At 48.1% G+C, this 18,759-nt stretch overlaps 1 non-coding gene across 1 annotated transcript; it reads left to right on the forward strand.

The window, feature by feature from the left end:
* Nucleotides 1-5,760: 5,760 nt before the first annotated feature.
* On the forward strand, nt 5,761-5,834 carry Trnat-agu (transfer RNA threonine (anticodon AGU)). Its single transcript has one exon. It is a non-coding gene; the product is annotated as a tRNA-Thr (tRNA).
* The last annotated feature ends 12,925 nt before the right edge of the window (nt 5,835-18,759 follow it).

Consider the following 18,759-nt stretch of genomic DNA (forward strand, 5'->3'; position numbering starts at 1 on the left):
CGATCCCAAGCTAAAAGCCGCAAGCGGTACCCCCCCCCCACCCCCCACCCACAAGCCGTCTTGCAGGCAGACGTCGTCAAGCAGACTTGCACGCGCCACACGATCCCGAGAATCGCGATTCTGTTTTGCTGATGTGAATTTATGCTCACGTGCCGTCACGTTCACGTGTCGCGTGACACGCACCATTGTGCAACTTTCACGTTTCCGATTGGACGTTTTGGAAGTTTTGTGAAGCGGGCTCATTACCCCTTCCCTCACAATGGCAAGCCAATCACCTAAGTGGACATGTGCGCGAAGACAGAAACAACAATGACAACCAGTCTTCTTCTACGCTGGCAACGTGAGGACACAGCAGAGTTGAAACCGGAGTGAAATAAATAAAACGCAGTGTCTAGACGGCACTCTAGCTGAGCGCTGCAGGCATGGCTAGAGTGCCGTCCGACGACATCAGAACATATAAGACTAGGCAAGCTCCGACCAAACTGTCTGTCGTTTTAGTGTAGAGGATCCGTCTTAGCTTCGTGATCCCGAGGACGGAAGTTCGATACCGGCTCGGTCTCGGTTTTTTTTCTTTTCATCTGAAAATCGAACTGTAATTTTTATGGCTTAGATTAGTTTTGGTGTTTAAAATGATATCTTTGTGCGCGTTAGATCATGTTAGGTTATGTTTAGATGGGTTGTCCAGCTTTACGCTATCTAGAGCGCGGTAATGCCAGACGCGGCAATTTTGTTATAAAACGCCGAGGGACGTTGATATAGTGGAGTGCATATAATACCGTCGGACGACACTCTAGACACGGCCTAAAGAAACAAATTAGACGGGACACTTAGAAGGGCACTGCGCTGCTCTTGTGTAGGCCCTCGGTCAGATCCCAATGGATTAAACTTGTCGTTTGAGGGGCAAAGCCTCTTGGGGATTCCGGCGGTCGGCGTCTCCTGTCATAGTCGTCGTTTCATGTAGTCACGGTACTCAGACACCCGTACAGTCGTCTTCCAATGCCTTGCGCTAGAACGCATTGCGCACTAAAAGAACACCCCGGGACTCTTTTTCAAACGCCTCGCGCCAGGACGTTTCCTCTCCGTGGGCAAAAATACGTACTAGAAGAAAAAACCGCTACCCTCGTTTTCCACCGATTCGCGCTAGAAGGCTTCGTGCTTCAAAGACACTACACGTTTACGCAATAGCTGCGTACCTCTACCCCCCAATGGTTTCATCTCCGTGTGCAAAAATGCCAAAGCACCACGAGTACACTCATACATTTCATGCTTCGCCCTTCATCATTTTTCACGTTAGTGGAGATGGCCTGTTTTTTTTTGTTTGTTTACTTTCTCTCTACAGCGGCGGTCTTTTCCGGACTGGAGAACAAAAAAAAGGCAGTTTTCAGCAGTATGAGGACCTTGCGGCTTTTTCATTTAAAGTGCCAAATGGGAAAAAAGTATGCAGTTGATTTCTTTACGGAAAGGATTCTTTGTTAAACAGAAGTTACACTGCTCAAAAAACTTAGCTCAAGCACCCCTAGGTCCTGTGTACATAGGCCAGCCGGCCACAAGAAGACTAAATAATGCCATGCACCTACACTACTAGTAGTAATAACTTTAATAATGAAAATAAGGTGCGATGGCCGTGGGGAGGGAATAAAGGGTATGGGGAAGAACGAACACTTGAGAAATTCACGTGGACACTTAAAAGGCCATTCGTCACCATAAATGCCGCAAAAACGCGTACATGAAAAGTTGCAGCACGACACTTAGTTTGTACTTTATGGAAAGAGATAAAAAGTACCACAAATAGGAATATTCCCTCCTTATTCTCTCCAGCTAGAGTATAAGAAAGGCGGGGGGGGGTCGGTGCGCAACATAAAACCCCGTGTGGTTTTGTGAATGCTAAAGAGGACAGAGAAACAAAACATTGTGATGAAGCTGACGAATATCGGCTGTCTCTTCTGTTGCTGTGTGTGGATGCGAAAGCATCAGTTACTAGGGGAAGTAAAAAATCCGGCATCTCTGGCACGCAGACAAGACACGAAATGGCCGGCAGTTCCCACCAAAATTGCGAACGGGTCAAACATTGCTCCCACTGGAGCCACATGTTCTCGAAGAAAGGGCAAAAATTTGAAATGAGGTAACAATTCAGTAAATGTGAGCCTGGGAGAGATTTGAACCAGGGCCCCCGGGAGCCCGAGATGACCAAGCGTCTCTAACCCCTTCACAGCTTAGTGACTCTTGCTGTCTAAAGGTGCAAAAATTGAATGCGTTCTGGCTTTCTACATAGGAATGTGCGTTATACAGGTGTATTCTCTACGGCAGAAGGAAAGTGAGCGTGGTAGTTAGACAACTAGAAATTACGCGAGTAGCAAAATGCAGTCCCGATAAATTGTCTGATTCTGGCAATGCTAAAGAGGGTATGTTCAAAGGCCTAGTAATGCATACGTCCTGGAAGCATGCGTCGCAGCGAAGTATTTAGGCTTACGTCCCTAGTTTGATTGCGCTAATTCCAAAACTACTAATTGGTTGAGTTGCCAGGTACGTTCCCATACATGTCGTCTTCCCATGGGCATACAAACCCGGTTGTGTGCCAAGTTAAAGGAAGTGAGAGAGTAAACAGATACAAGTGGAAAAGGATGTGGCAATAAAGAAACGATATATTGTACACCTCGGCGCTAACGCTTTTGCAACCAGTTAACCGCCCTCGCAATTTTTAAACATATCATTCGAAGAGATGGATCTTTTCTACAATTTCATCCATAAAAAGTACGCCTAAATGAATCTAAGTTTTCATAATTTATTTAATATTTGTATTCGGGGGTAAGCCATTTCTTCTTTTTTTCAGGAGATGGGGGGAAAGGGGTGGGAAAACGAAACGGCTTGGCCCCCCTATTAGCGTGTGACCATGCGGGCTGCATTATCTATCCGTGTATACGTACGGTATGAACTTTGTACCTGCATGCAGCCGTCGAATCCTGCTCACTCATTTCATTAGGAAAAATTGACCGTTCGGGTCAACATTTAGTGCCGGTACACGGAGAGAAGAACATAGGACAAACATGGTTCCCGCCCATCTTAGGAGTTTTTTGCGGGTTGTGGAGCATACCCAAGCTCATGCGCAGAAGGGAGGTAAATCGTTTTGAGCTTTCTTTTATCCTCCACATATTGCCGACTGGAGTGCAATGGAGGTATATCTACATATATTTATTTATTTTTATTTTTATTCAGATTACCCCTAAAGGCCCTCTAGAAGAGGGTATTACATAGGGGGGGGGGGGGCAATACCACATGTTGTGTAGACTACAACCGCAAAAAAAGGAAAAAAAACAGAAAAAAAAGCAGTACAACAAGATACAATGCAACGTAACAACTGCAACAAAACGCAAACCATGAATACGGGCAGCAATTGCATGGCGCTATACAATAGTTAAAAAAAGTTAAAAAAAAGAGAAACAAAAACAGAACAACAAAAGCAAAAAAAATAATTAGTTGGTCAGCGTAGCGCGCATGAGCTCTAAAAACTTAGCCGAGTCTTTCTCGGCGGCAATGTGTGCGGGTAAACTGTTCCACTCAATAATAGTGCGCGGGATGAATGACTGAGCGAAACAAAGTGTGCGAGATAGCGGGCGCTTAACTTTGTTAGGATATACACGCTCCAATTAAGGAGTAAAGTCATCGCTAGTGGGGTTTTTAAGGCATATCACTTGTTAAAAACTTCAATTCCGGCACGGTTTCACATACAGTGAGTTATATTGTCACCGGAGTTTTTGAAGACATAATTTGGTGAGCTGCTTGTTCCGGCTTCTTTTCTCAGATTGATATATCGAATGATTGCGAGGTTTGACGCACCGACGCTATGCCTGGGCTATCAGGCGCGCAGTACTGCAGGGCGCAGAATACTTTTGACCACCTTGGGATCTGTAGCGTGCGCCGTAATATCAGCAAACGGCGTTTTCGCTTTTCGGTGCCATCGGAAAAGCAGCTACCGCGGCTAGGATCGAAGGCAGCCCATAGGACTCACCAGCACAGCCCCTTAACCACTGAGCCACCGAAGCAGTTTTTCCTCAGCCTATGCACATCGTGAGTACAAGCAAAGCTTCTCCGCAGACAAACAGCCCGCCTAACGATCCACGCGTCCTCGCACACGCTATTTTGTGCCCGGCACAACGAGCCTCACCGCCAGTTTTGATTTCATGCTCAAACTCGTCCACGTTGAGATCAACTGGAGTCGGTCTATGTTAACTGCCAAGCCTCAACCTAGGCCCATGATGTGGTGGAACTTCCTGCTGACAATAAATTAACATTATGTGGCAAATATTCCGTAAATGCCACCAGAAGAACTCAACTGGGCACGCCCCTTTCCCTCTCACATGCGATATTCCTTCCCTCTGTGGGTACAAGACTGACACTTCCTGTACCCACTGAGCGCCATCTACGGCTTCGCTTGGAACGCGCTTCCTATTCCTTTTTAATCTACTCCTAAAACAACTTGGCAGTTCGGTCGCAGTGGCGTAATACGTAGAATCGCGGGTTTCGGAGCTGAAATAGGTGGGTTTTAGCCGCAGCATTGGTGAAATCTTTTGCCGAGACCGCTAAGGTTCTTTAAACAGTAAAATGTACTCTTAGATCCCTTCCACGTACTCTTTCCGTAAATGAGGGTGTTTTGGTATCTTTTAAATCCGTTTAGGGCGGTGCGCAACATATCAGCACTTTTAATTATGTTTTATATCACAACGGAAACGACGGCCTATTACCAATTTGGTAACGAATATCGGCTCACATATCCACCCGGAAGTTACTGGCAAGCGGCGTAAACTTCCTGACGCTGCCGTTTGTTTGTTTAGGCAATTCGCGACTCCAACAATTTACCGACGAGTGTGTTTTATGCCATATCTAAGCAGACTATTTTTACGCCGCTTCATGATAAATTTTCTGTTTGTGGGGCCCTGACGTGCAGCTTTTTAAAGACTAAATCCAAAAACCGTGATGTGAATGGAGAAAGTGGTACAAGTAACGAACCAAAAATAGCTTCGCACTGTATGTAAAATACGTACTATATGAACGCCTCTGAAATTTAGATGTATTATATTTACAACTGTATTATTACAACTGCAAGTGAAGCATGATGGCCCGTGGTATCTCGAAAGAGAATATACCTAGAATATACACTTTGACGCAACATCTCAACGCCGAAGTCCCATAATACACCCTTCACTACGCTGCGTTTGTCAGATGCAAAATGCGTACCCTTTTCGCCGTTAAAGGTTCCGCAAGACCATTCATATATTCTCTGTTTAATAACTATGCCATGCATACCACTGATGATGACCACGTGTAAAAGGTTATGTGAAATGTAAGTACTCTTTTTCGATCGTAAAATACGCCGATTATAGCAATAACATGCTACAAGTACAAGCCCCTAATGTGCACTCTACCATTATAGACGAGTTCCTTAAAGGAAGCCTGGATGGGGTCGTACGAAAGCTTCTGCGGGCCGTGTGCCTCAAACAGTGCTGCAGTTAGAGAAGACAGTTCGAAGTAGCAAGCCGATTAGATCCGTTTGTTGTGTGTGTTACATGTTGCTCGATCAATTTCAGATTTTGAGCACGTACCAAGCGCAGTTGCTGCTCTGCAGCGCACGGAAAACCGCTACGTGACCAGGGTGCCAGACCGCGAATGCCACACGCGGGTTTGCGGGAAGCGATTCAGTTAAGAAACCTTAGACGAAGCTGCCGTGTGCGCGTGTCGAGGGATCTTATCTCTATCGACACCGTCGGCGCCGTGGCTTAGTTGGTTAAAGCGCCTGTCTAGTAAACAGGAGATCGTGAGTTCGAATCTCACCGGTGCCTCACTTAGTTCCTTTATTTTTATCGGCGTTTGGTGCCAAAACTGCTTACGTAAATTTGCCGACTTGGTTCAATTTTTGTAACAAAGAAACTTCCTTCGCTGAGACATGGTTTCTTTAAAATGAAGGTGCCGAGTGATTTTGCCTTTGTGCGCTGCAATGCTGCAGATTAGTGCTTTCGTAACGAAACAAGACCTTGGTTTTAGTTGATTAGTGTTTCCGTGTGGCTTAAGCCGTTGGTTTTCGGGAGCTGTTGTTGATGCTTCAGTGTTGGTGCCGCTAGTGCAGTACGCCTAAATAAAGCTTAACAATTAGGCAACCACGGGTGAGCATGTAAGAAAAAAAACACTGAGGAGCCTACTTTCTCGCCGTGCGCTTTCCTTATATTGTCACGGGACACCGGGGCGCGGATATGGTTTAAAAATCGCAAACGAAGTTTAGAGACATGGGACGACTTCCGCTGGGAAGTGCGCGACAGCTTCGCCAGCAGCGACCATCGAGACCGTACGCAAAGCCTTCTGGAAATACGGATACAAAAGCCAAATGAAAGCGTCGTGATGTTTGTCGAGGACATGGCCCGTCTATTCCGGCGCGCGGATCCCGATATGTCCGAGCCCAAAAAGCTTCGGTATCTGATGCACGGCGTCAAAGAACAGCTCTTCGCAGGCCTTGTGCGCAACCCACCGCGTACTGTGCAAGAATTTATTAAGGAGGCAACTGCCATTGAGCGCGCTGTGCAGGAGCGGTGCCGCCAGTATGCCCGAACGTCGATCAAAACTCCGAGCCCGTCCGCGGCATCACTGTCCACATCTATGGGCGGCAACAACCGGCGGGAACTTGTCCGGTCGGCTGTTCTTGAGGAGTTGGCAAAGTGCGGAATAGGAATAGTGCCATCGCAGCCAGCTGTCATCTCGGTTGCGGATGTTGTGCGGCAAGAAATTCGCCAAGCAATTTCTGCAACTGAGCCCCTTTGTCAGCAATTTTCGCTCCTGAACCCCGAACGCAGCTTATGCCCCAAGGATTACGCGACTGCTCTCCGCTGTCACATGCCCACAGCGCCGACCGCGGCGACTATGCCACCCCCGACGTACTCCCGACCGCAACCTCCTGGCTCTTGGCCACAAAGGGAATTCCTGCCTCGTCCGCAAATCCTCAAGACCGACGTATGGCGCACCGAGGACCACCAGCCATTGTGCTATCTCTGTGGTGAGCCAGGGCATGTTTATCGACGTTGCCCCTACCGCGAGATCGGGCTACCAGGAGTCCCACCCACTGCCCGCCGTCCTCGTTTTGGCGAACGGCCCGTCGCCATTTCTGAGTACCTCGCCACGCGTCAGTCTTCCGAGGAGATTCGTCCGTCACGTTCGCCGTCGCCAGCCCGCTATGCTTCGCCCACCCGTCGCGATTACAGAGGCTCCCCGACGAGGCGGTCTCCAAGTCCGCGGCGGGGAAACTAAAGGGAGCAACCTTGGGAGTCAAGGTTGCTAGCGGCGGAAACACTAAGAACTCCCAGTACCATCGATGGCTGACGATGTTACGGCGTCAAACAAGCACGTCAACGCTATCACGAGTGCCGATCTTTCATTCGCCTTCGACGGACACGAGGTAACGGCACTTGTGGACACTGGAGCAAGTTATTCAATAGTGAGCCAGCAGCTCGTGGACCGACTAACAAAAGTGAAGACACCATGGGACGGACCCCAAATTCGAACGGCCGGCGGCCACTTGATGACACCCGTGGGTACATGCACCGCCAGAGTTAGAATAGGGGACAGTGATTACGTCGCGACCTTCGTAACCTTCGTAATCTTTCCTCAGTGCTGTAAGGACGTGATCCTGGGGATGGACTTCCTTCAGGAGCAGCATGCTGTGATAAACATCCGCGAACAGTTCGTCAGTTTTTCGAGGAAGGAGACCACCCCGGAAGGTCATGAGCAACGCATACCTCTGCGCACCATCGGCGACACTAGCGTGCCCCCACGGTCATGCGTGCTTGTTCGCGTTAAGCGCGACCACCTCTCCAGTGGGGATGGAATCGCGGAAGCTATCGGCCCGTTTCTACTTCAGCATGGAATCGCTATCGCTCAGGGATCGGTCACCATTACGCGCAGTGTTACAGAGGTTCTGCTCACGAATTTCTCGAACGAGCGTCGGGAAATTGCCGAAGGAACTACCGCGGCAGTATTTGAGGACGTCCCCGACACGACGGATTGCTTTGTGCTTCAGACCGACCCGACTCCCAAGGCGACGACCAAGCTTTCACTTGACGTTAACCCGCGCTTACCGAAAACAAAGCGAGAAAAGCTCTTGGAACTGTTGCACAGCTTCACCGACTGCTTCTCGTCAACGTCACGCGTCCGACAGACTCCGCTCACAAAACACCGCATCATCACGGACGAATCTGAGCGCCCCGTTTACCAACATCCCTACCGTGTGTCATCAAAGGAGCGCGACGCGATACGGCGGCAGGTGCAAGAGATGCTCGCTGATGAAGTCATTCAACCTTCGAAAAGCCCCTGGGCATCGCCAGTCGTTCTGGTGAAAAAAAAAAGATGGCACCTTGCGATTCTGCGTCGACTATCGCAAACTCAATCAGGTGACGAAAAAGGACGTATATCCTTTGCCTTGCGATTCTGCGTCGACTATCGCAAACTCAATCAGGTGACGAAAAAGGACGTATATCCTTTGCCTCGGATAGATGACTCCCTGTCTGAACGATTGTAGGGACATTACTATAGTGCAGTGCCCTTAGGTCGCTAATTTTATCAGTGGACCGTATTAGTTTTGTGCATTTTCTGGTTGTGTGCGTTGTTTGTACCGCCTTTATAGTTGCCTGGTCACGCCGTGTGTTTTTTATGCTTTTCTTTCTCTCATTTTCTCCTTTAATGTGTACCGCTGTCCTTTCTTTGCCTTTCATTTCCCTTATCCCCTCCCCCCTGAGTAGGGTAGCCAACCGAAAAGTATTCTGGTTAACCTCCCTGCCTTTCCTGTACTATTCCTTCCTTCCTTCCTTCCCTTGACCGCCTGCGGCACGCTCATTACTTTTCGTCCATGGATTTGAAGAGCGGTTATTGGCAGATAGAGGTCGACGAGCGTGATCGTGAGAAGACCGCCTTCGTAACTCCCGATGGACTGTACGAGTTTAAGGTTCTTCCTTTTGGCTTGTGCTCCACACCCGCAACTTTTCAGCGTATGATGGACACTGTTCTATATGGCCTGAAGTGGCAAACGTGCGTTGTGTACCTAGATGACGTTGTCGTATTCTCAAATACATTCGAGGAACACCTAGATCGACTGTCATCCGTCTTCCAGGCCATACGATCCGCTTCGCTCACACTCAAGCCGGAAAAGTGTCATTTCGGCTATGAGGAGCTGCTTTTTCTCGGCCACGTCGTTAGCAGCGCTGGAATTCGCGCCGACCCTGACAAGCTTGCAGCTGTTTCTCGTTTCGAAACACCTACCGACAAAAAGTCCGTCCGGCGTTTCCTGGGCCTCTGCTCATACTATCCGCGATTCATTGCCAATTTCGCCCACATTGCAGCCCCTATCACGCGCCTTACTCGCAATGACGTCACTTTTGTCTGGTCCGCTGAACAGCAAGAAGCTTTCGAGCAGCTACGGCGTTGCCTGCAGACCGCACCTGTTTTAGGCCACCTCAACGACGAGGCCGCCACTATGGTGCACACTGATGCCAGCAATGTGGGGCTAGGCGCTGTCCTTGTCCAGTGGCAAGATTGTGCCGAACGAGCCATTGCCTACGCAAGCCGAACGCTGTCACGGGCCGAAAAAAATTACTCGGCCACCGAAAAGGAGTGCTTAGCGGTTGTGTGGGCCCTCCTAAAATTTCGACCGTACCTGTATGGCCGTGCGTTCAAAGTTGTAAGCGACCATCACTCGCTGTGCTGGCTTACAAACCTGAGAAACCCGTCTGACCGCTTGGCACGCTGGAGCTTCAGACTCCAAAGTTTGATATGACCGTCGTCTACAAATCTGGTAAGCGACATTCAGATGCCGACTGCCTCTCGAGAGCGCCGGTCGGTAACGCGCCCGCTGATGACGATGACGTCGACGATGGACCACTGATTGGAGTTCTCAGTGCGGCCACCATTTCGGAACAGCAGCAGGAAGACCAAGAACTGCTACCAGTGATCGACTACTTGGAAGGCAACGCCAACAGCCGCCTAAGTCTTTTATTAGAGGGGTGCCAACATTCTGCCTTCGCAGCGGCGTGTTGTACAAACGAAACTTCGCCCTGAATGGCCGGCGTCACCTCCTCATCGTTCCGTCACCCTTACGAAACGACATCTTGCAGGCTTGTCATGATGAGCCCTCCGCTGGCCACCTTGGTTACGCACGCACGCACGCTTGCAAGAATCAAGAAGGCGTACTACTGGCCCAAGCTCTCGGCGAGCGTGAGGCAATACGTCCGAACTTGTCGCGACTGCCAGAGACGCAAGGCGCAGCCTGGCAGACCAGCCGGATTTCTCCAACCAATTCAAATTCCCCAAGTGCCGTTCCAGTACGTGAGAATGGACCTGCTGGGCCCCTTTCCCACCTCTACAGCGGGAAACAGGTGGATAACAGTCGCCACTGACTACTTGACCAAGTACGCAGAAACAAAAGTTGTTCCAAAGGCCACCGCGCTTGAAGTGGCACAGTTTTTCCTCACAAGGCTAGTTCTCCGACATGGGGCTCCCAAAGTTGTTATTACGGACCGTGGAACCGCATTTACCGCGAAACTTCTGCACGAAGTACTCACACTCAGCGGCACGTCTCAACGAAAAGCCAGTGCGTACCACCCTCAGACGAACGGTTTCACGGAACGGCTCAACAAAATCATCGCCGACATGCTCAGCATGTACGCTGATATTGAACACCGGACCTGGGATGCAGTCCTCCCCTACATCACCTTTGCGTACAATACGGCCCAGCAGGAAACGACTCGAATGACACCGTTCACCCTCCTCTACGGCAGAGAAGCTACAACAATGCTCGACGCCATGCTGCTTCACGACATCACCGAAGAATATGACATCTCCTCCCAGCAATTCATACAACCCGCTGAGTCAGCCCGGCAGCTTGCGCGCCTCCGCCTCACCAAACACCAGCAGCTGGACGCCTCCCGCTACGACCTTCGCCGCCGTCACGCGGCATTTGCACCGGGTGACGTTGTTTGGGTTTGGATACCCGTTCGACATCGGGGGTTATCGACGAAGCTTCTGCGCGTTTATTTCGGGCCGTACAAGGTGCTTCGCAAACTTAGCGAAGTAACTTACGAGGTGGTACCCGAAAATTCTGGTGTTGCCGGTCGTCGTCGATCTCGACCAGAGACGGTCCATGTAGTGCGTTTGAAACCGTATGTTTCGTGCTAAGCCGTCTTCACGACCATTCTGGCTTCGGACCCTGTTGGCAGTGATCTTCAGCATCGGGACGATGCTACTCCGGGAGGGGGATAGTGTTTCGTGTGTAACCAGCAACAGAGCGCAGACGCCAATCGTCCGCAGCCGGTCTGCGCCGTTCTGGCGTGTATCCATCATCCTCATCATGGAAATCACAAGCATGATCATCACCGGCTAAGCCGCGAAGAAGACGAGAACGTGCCCCTTCGTGAGCGCGGGTTCTTGTTGTAACCGCTGCCAGGCATCAGGCTCAAGTTTCCCGAAATACACCCTCTTTTCTCTCTCCTACTGGCCTTCATCAATTGTTGCGTCGTGACAATATTCGTTTATGGCCTCGTCGTACGCTAAAGATACGCTGTTTTCTTTTTGTTAGCTTAGTGGCGCATATCGAATGAATCGTGTGTTCGTGATATTCTGCTGCCCACGATGGTCCCGTGACTCTCAATGTTGCTACAGGCGGGAGTTACGCTTGTCGCAAAGTTCTTTATAGAAAAATTCAGATTACATATTTTGTCGTCGCAGCCGCAACACAAAATTGTGACCATAATAGGCATCAAAAAAATATTTAACTTCGAGCATTGAGGTTTGTGTACTTCAGTATCACTTATTCGCCTCACGGGCGTCAGACAAGTATGCTATTCAGTATTTTTAGCGGAGAAACTAAATTTTTGTGGAATAGCATGGAAAGTTGACGAGAAGCACACTGAAATAAGAATGGCAGGGCTGGGCGTAACTCTTTTACATTTATTTAGCTGATAATGATGTTGGAAATTAGAGGTCTCCAATTCCTGACAAGCTATTTCAGCACACGAGAAGTTGTTTTCCGCCTGCATTTTAGTGGAACAACACATTCGATTCATGGCGTTACCCACGCTACACTTTTCTTGCAAATCACATTGCATAACTTGCAGCTTTGTTTACTCTAATAACTTCCGCCTTCACATCATTTCAATTTTTTGTCGTTCCCAAGGCTGGGAGCCGTAACATAATAGTATTTTCGGCGGCTTAAATATTATCATTAGACAAAACTCTACGTGATACAGATCTTTTACTTACGAGAAACGAATATTCCGATAGAACCTGAAATTGCTTAAGCAAAAAAAATGGTTTTATTATTGATTCAGTTCAAAGAGGCATGAAAATACCTGGCGAAGATATGCCATTCGCGCATAACATTCGAACCGGATTAAATACACTACTCGTGTGGAAAAGGGTTGAGTACGCGAAAACAATATGAAGCAACATTGTCAAAATCAGCTATTTATTGAGAGGCCTCGCAAAGAATTTTACCTCTTTCGCTAGAGTCGGGAATAGTTTTAGGGTACTTTGTGGGCAGTCGAAAGGCTTTCCAAGCGGCTTCAATGAGGCTTTTATCGCAAAGAAGCTCAAAGGCAGTGAGTGCCAGCGCTTCTCCAACGTCTAAGGCTTTGTCTTTGGATTCTTTCCGTGCCAGCAGCCCGGCAGAACACCGCCGTGTGGTTCACCAAGGCCGAGTCGATGCGGTAGAGCGGGTGGATTGTAGGAATTTCGTGCGACACGTTGGCGGTGTCCGTGGTTCCACCAGTGGTCCGGGGAACCGCGTCGTTCTCATCCGGAAATGAAAATCCCGGAGGGGACATGAAAATAGAAAAACTAAATCGTTTACACTTAGCTTCACTCTGATAGTGAGTCAGAAGAACTTGCAGGCGGCTAAAATCAGCAGCCCCATAGAAGACAACTTTTGTTAACAGCATAGAAAAAACCGTCAAAAGAACTTCGCCGCTGTCTGTCACATTCTTAAACAGAAACACTTAGGTGTTTCTTAAAACGCGAAAAGAGACCGTAGTCACCGCCGTCAGCGTCAATACAACGGTTACGAAAGTGGCCACCGCAATAAAGAGAAAATAAAACGGTTTCGTGCAGGATTGGGACCTGAGTCGTCAGGACGGTAGCCTAGTCCACTAACGACACGGGCAACCCGGAACCCGGGAATCCCGGCTTCATGAGTCCATCACGTTATCTGCTCTGGCAGCTGCTGTCATCTTCGAGAGGAAGACACGGACGTTGAATGGGTCTTGATTAATCTGGTATTTCTGGACGCACTTGCCACTGCGCCCCGTTCTGAAAAATGAGCAACTACGCCAAGCACACTAATATTCCCAAAAAAATCCCCACGCAATTTCATTTTAACCCAGGTACACCATGGTAAGAGTTTCCAATTCCATCGATTCCCATAGATGCGCGGGACCCGCCATTTTCATTTTGGCGTCGTTTGATGCATACTAGCCCGACAGGCAGACTGGTGGGAACTCACGGTGCAGCTTCTGGACAGTCAGAGACATCCAACTACTGCTGTTCAGCTCCAGTGCCGTCATGCTCTTACCCCACATGAAAATCACGGGGTTAATTCTTCTTCCCCTCTGAGAAGGTGCCGAGTGAGCGCAGTGTTAGTGTAGTTTGCTCCTCTCGAAAGACGGATCTAAATGGAATCCAAAAGTGTTTTTATTTACTTGTTTTTTTTTCTTTACAGCGGTGGCTATTTTGGTAGCACATGTTTTAGGCGCCGACGATGACGTTCACTGCTCACGTTTGGCTATAGATAAAGCTTTCGCTGTAAGATACAGTAATTTAATCGGGATTGCCCTCTGGCATGTCTAAAGAGACTTGTCGCTTTACACCCATGACCACAGACGGCACATCCTCATGGGAGATGCACAAAACGCAAGAAATCCGGTATTGGTAAATGCACGAACATCTGTGCTTAGACGCATGCACGCATGCGCACATGTGGCCCGTGTCCACGCTCGAACACATCGCGACCGCAGAGCATTTCATTAGTGGCCGGTCAAACATCCGCCTTGTAATGCCTAAGGGCATGAAAATGAATAGTTTTGTACACAAAGAAACTTAGAGTTCGCATTCCTTGGGGTTCCTAAGGGTTTTGTAGTTCATTGCTTTTCACAAGCTGAGCAGAGGCTTCATAATTTTTTTCACTAGCTCAGGAGTGGCGTCATACAAATAAAGAAGGAATCCTATCTGCTCCATAACTGCGCGTTCGGATTAAAACGAAGAGGTCCCCGAAAACATTATTTTCTTTGAAGTTGCGCACGCAGAGCTAACGGGGACTGCACTTGTGTTCTTTTTCTTACAGTCCGGTTATTGCGTTTGCAGCATTGACTTGGCCTTATCGATGAACTTTCGAGTTTTCGTTACTGCCCAATATATGTCAATATACGGCGATTTCGCATCAGCGCGAGATTCATGTTCAGACAACCGCAACAAAACCAGCCCAGTGTCAGATGAAACCACTAAAAGAGTATAGGTCTGCAGAACCTTCTGTTTACAAAACTAAAATTTACCAAAAAAAACTTGATCCACGCGACAATTACTGAAATGTTTAAAAAAATGGGCATGTTTACATGGAAATACATACTACTTTTATATTCTTTGGCGCCAATATTTGCGAGTTACAAACGTATCGCTCATGGAACAATGATTGCGATCGCTGTCAAGTTTCTATTTAGCTCAATTACAAATAAGGGCCGGTGGTGATTACAGAGAAACTGCTGCTATCACTCTGAAGGTCAAACCGCTCGCTTTACAGAGTAGCCTACTGTGTTCAAACTCTCAATCTCATATTTTGTTCTTCCATGCACGGGGGGTCACAGCTGGCCGCTCCTTCTTTTACTAAATGCTCATTAAAATATTTACTCATTGAAACGGCCTATTATTTGTGAACTTCCAGAACTATATCAGAAGGAATTTATTTTAATTCACTTTTACGTCTTAGATCTCCCTAATGGTTTTTCATATGTCACGTTATCACGTAGTTATCACATAGTTGCTCTAAAACGCTACCGAAGAGATTTTGGTGGTTTAGTGCTTTGGCCTTTTTTAACTCGGACGTAAGTGTTTTTCGGTATTTTTTGAACGTGGTATGGTCAGAAGAATTGGTTAGGATTTAAATGGTGTAAAAAGTTTGTTCTAGGGTTTGATCCTTTTTATCTGGTCGTTCTCAGGGCCTCCTTACCTTTTTTTGTTTAATTTTTCTCTGATGTATGGAAAACAGGCATTGTAATAGTTACAAACAAGAACAAAAAATACTTCAACTACGGTGCACATGGGCCTCGGAGTAAACGGATGAACGATTTTTGTTTAGCAGGCACGTGCGAAATAAATGCATGTTGTTTGCAATGATTTGAACTTACCTTAGGCTGGCGAGGATTTTTTGCTTGAAGGCAGCTGAAATAACGAATAATGATTGGGAGTGATAGCTAGGGCCTCAGCTTATCGTACCAGCCAAACAAACTTCGGTGTCCGCACTTACGATATATCACGAACTGATTGACCAGATTGTGTTACACGTATAGGCATTGAGAAAAGTTCGAAAAAAATGTAACTAGCAAATTTGATCACTACATGCCCGAGAACGTGGAGCCTCTCCGAGCAAATTCATATCAAAATCACCACGAAGCAGCATTTGGTACTGACGGAAGGAAGTTGAAGCACTTCTGCTAAAATTTCTACAGTTACATTACCTGAAGGTTGGCGGTATGAGACATCGTAAATGTTGCTGCATTTGCCTAGTCCTGACTTACACGTGTGCACTCTTCCAGCACTTCGCATGGCAAATGTTTTGTAACGTGTACCGGAACCCTACCACCGCATGTTAAAGTTCTATATTGAAAATGTAATGGTTGTATTCATCCACAATTAACATGTAACTATGTGCGTGGTACCAGGTTTCAGAAAGCATTGCGATGTCGAACAGAAGGTGTAAATTTAGTGCGAAACATGGTCAGGTCATTTTGTTTAGGAAAAGTGCAATGCAGAATAATATGAGTAGCATATACGGTAGTTTGCGGTTTAGTTGCAACAGAAATTTCACTAGGCAAAGAATATTCGCGAGAAAACCCACTACAAAAAAGAAAATCCAAAGGGGAACGGGAGCTACACACTAAATTAGAAGATTTTGCTGAGGTCGCGGTGTGTTTCAGTGCGAATTTAGCGGCTTCCTTCTGACAGGCGTGCAAATATTTTCCCCTTGCGCGTCCGCACAAAATTCCACTTAAAGTCCCCATTCAATTCTATAGCGAGTGACAAAACACGCTTGAAGGCGGGGCAGAGATAACCATTCAAAAAATATTTGCTTCGCTTGATAGACCACGTTCGCTCTTCTTAATTCGATCGGCGTACCCATTTTAAAGAGCAATTTCTGGCTTCTGCCTGCTCGTAAACTTAACGACTACGTTTGGCTTTCTTGGTTCCCGAGTCGGCAATTGGTGGCACGCTTGGGTTCTTGGATCGCTCTACCACTCTTACCAGCGAGTTCAATAATATTTTCTTGGGGTTCTACAAGTCCTTTGACTTCCAAATTCGACCAGCGTGAATACTTCTCACAGTGTGCAACTCTCCTACAAAATTACCCAATCACGCAGTATTTTCTGCTTCGCCATTCACGCAGCCCAGCATTTTTCCTTTTAAGCGAAGCTTTTTACCTCTACCCCCCCCCCCCCCCCCCCGCACCAAGGGTTTTGTCGCGACCGCTGGGGACAACCGGAAACTCCCGCGAACAAATAAAAATGTTATTTGCACCACCTTGAGTGAAACCTGAAACAAATGGACAAACGGATAGACAGCCTGTTGTCTTAGCGATTGGCCTACACGCCCTTGCGCAGACGGCGAAGACAGGCGGTCCACTCCCCGTGCACATCTGCGGGTTTACTCCCTGCGTACTCGCTGAATCCGACCTGATAGCGTCACGCGACCTCTCGCACCGCTGTGTGCTCCACCCACGGCACGTGGAGCGGCCGTGTGCGTGCCTTGCGCAGGCGCTAGCAGTTAGTAAAAATAAAGGAAGCTCACACCAACACAAAGTACATCACTTCACTACCGTCTCTGCCGCCGATATCGTCGCCGCCGACGGTGGTGGCAGATACGGAGAAGTGACATCGTCAAACACCTTGCTTGAGCTTAGTTTAGGTTTATAAATAGAAGTTTCCACTCATGTGCTTCACCAATACAACTCAATCAACCAGAATCCATGAATAATGCATTGATTTAACCTTAGCAAGGAATATCTCTTTGAAGTAATAAAGCGTGTGGGTAAGTGAATTTCACTTGTCCTTGTTTCACTCTTTGTAGAGCCGTGTGTGTGATATCAAACGGCGGTGCATGGGTAATCGTTGTGGGCGTCGTTTACAGCTTCGCTTTCAAATTAACCTTCACAGGGTGGGTTGGCCCGCATTTTTTTCAATGCCTCTCATTCCGTATCAACGCGTTCACTTCGGCCATTGCTTCTTTCAGTGCCTTTACCTCAGTCCGCATCTCCCATTTCCCTATCTGATGCCGAAGCGTTCACGGACGTTCACAAAAAAGAATTCATTCCTACAATTCTGAACAGCCAATATAAAAATCATAACGAGAGCGGCACAAAACTTGCAAAATTCAGCAGATGTCGTCCCGAAACTCTCCCGGACGTTCCTTGTCAACCTCGATGAGGCCTCGACCGTCTCCATATGCTGGTGCTCGTTTTCTCGGTGTTCAGCCGTCTCCCGCCTAGCTATCTACGTGGCCACTTCCTTCAATTGTTTTAAAGCTTTCCCACACGGCTTCGCCGACTGTACTGGCTTCCAAGCTTTCTGAGGCCTTGCTCACCCTTTCGGTGAATTCCGGAGTTTGGTCGCAGTTTGAATTTAGTATGCAGCGACTGCTGTTCTTCATTTTTTGACGGTTTGTGCCGGTTGCTTTATAGAGCAGGCCACCAGATCATGATCGGAAACGGCAAAATGAATTACGTCGTACTGACTACCCGCTGTAGAAAATCGCCGTTAACGTAGAAGCCATCCAGCCGTGCCTGGGGCTCGCCCTGCCAACGTGTGTAGCGGGGCCCGCCTCAGTCACGGACCCATGTCACATCAATTATGTCGCTTTCGCGTCAGACAGACGCCAGAGTGCGAGTAGCGGCGTCGGCCTTGCCATGGCTCCCTGCCCTGCCGCTGGCGCAATTGAAATCTTTCCGGAAAATTGCATTTCGAGCCACGTTCAGTACAGGGTGTAGACAAGCAAAAAAGTCATCCCGACCTTTGGTTTCATTGGGGGCATACACACACACGAAACGGATGATGTCCCCGCCGACCACAGCATCAAGAATTGAGACGCGGCCCCGATGATGTTAAAGGATTCTGTTTATCTCGGAAGGTGGCCGTCCCCCTAGCACGACTTTGAATTCGTGTGTGGAAAGACGAATAGTCACGGCCAAAGCAGCGGCCAAAGCAGCGTACATCGATTCTACCATGTGCTTCGTGACGCACATGGGGGAATCCAATGGGAGAATCGGTAACGAAGCGCATGGGACAATCGATGACGTATGTACATGCGTTTAAACGGGCGTGTCCAGAAACACACAGCAAACGGCAGGAAAGCGGCGACAAGCTTGGCAACGAAAGTGTGAGCTTTTCGCTAGCTGTAAAGGTAAACGTGTAAAGGTAAACCTGTAAACCTGGCACAGATGACTTTGAACACACAAACTAACAACGCCGCTTGCTCATT

This window comes from Haemaphysalis longicornis, unplaced genomic scaffold, assembly GCF_048455015.1.
Source record: "Haemaphysalis longicornis isolate Haplotype H1 unplaced genomic scaffold, Haemaphysalis longicornis Haplotype H1 scaffold_2, whole genome shotgun sequence".
In the NCBI taxonomy this organism is placed as follows: domain Eukaryota; kingdom Metazoa; phylum Arthropoda; class Arachnida; order Ixodida; family Ixodidae; genus Haemaphysalis; species Haemaphysalis longicornis.